Source organism: Octodon degus, unplaced genomic scaffold (assembly GCF_000260255.1).
Source record: "Octodon degus isolate 3935 unplaced genomic scaffold, OctDeg1.0 scaffold00054, whole genome shotgun sequence".
Taxonomy (NCBI): Eukaryota; Metazoa; Chordata; class Mammalia; order Rodentia; family Octodontidae; genus Octodon; species Octodon degus.
The window spans coordinates 13,421,124-13,421,981 of record NW_004524630.1 but is presented as its reverse complement, the minus strand read 5'-3'; the positions used below and the strand labels follow the sequence as shown (position 1 = coordinate 13,421,981).

The window sequence follows — 858 nt, the reverse complement described above, 5'->3', positions numbered from 1 at the left end:
CACTAAGAAGAATATATGCAGTGTATTATTTGTTGAAAAATAAAAAAATAAATTAAAAAAAGAAAGAAAATTATCTTAAACCAGTCTGGGCTTCTGAAGTATTAAATACAGGAAACTTTAGAGAAGTGAGCTGAATTACTCAGCTCCTTTATAATAAATGGTGGCAGCATAGCCATGAATGATGATAGCAAAAAAAATAAATAAATAAATAAAAAATAAAGTAAATCCAGGCGGCGGGCGAGACGTGCGTGTGGGCTGCGGCGCGCTGGCGGCGCCTGCGGCGGCTGCGCTGCAGGATGTCCGCCCGGTTTGAGGAGCGCAGTGGGGTGGTTCCGTGCGGGACGCCCTGGGGCCAGTGGTACCAGACCCTGGAGGAGGTGTTCATTGAAGTTCAGGTGCCGCTAGGCACCCGCGCGCAGGACATCCAGTGCGGCCTGCAGAGCCGGCATGTGGCGCTGGCCGTGGGGGGGCCGCGAGATCCTGAAGGGCAAACTCTTTGATTCTACCATAGCTGATGAGGGAACATGGACTTTGGAGGATAGAAAAGTGGTCCGCATTGTTCTTACAAAGACAAAGAGAGATGCAGCAAACTGCTGGACTTCTCTTCTAGAATCTGAATATGCTGCTGATCCATGGGTGCAGGACCAAATGCAGCGAAAGCTTACGCTGGAAAGGTTCCAGAAAGAAAATCCTGGTTTTGACTTCAGTGGAGCAGAAATCTCAGGAAACTACACTAAAGGTGGACCAGATTTCTCAAACCTTGAGAAATAATTGCTATTTTTTAAATGCATTCTGTGGATCCTAACAGGCAAATGCTTATTCTACTGAGCCATCTCCCCGGCCCCATGTGGATCCTAA

At 47.3% G+C, this 858-nt stretch overlaps 1 protein-coding gene and 1 pseudogene across 1 annotated transcript in view; one reads left to right on the top strand and one right to left on the bottom strand.

Annotated features, from left to right (window-relative positions):
• The window catches only part of LOC111817305 (DNA repair-scaffolding protein-like), a 34,048-nt gene that overhangs the window by 27,318 nt on the left and 5,872 nt on the right, over positions 1–858 (bottom strand). The window lies entirely within an intron of this gene.
• Positions 282–845, top strand: LOC101565896 (annotated as a pseudogene).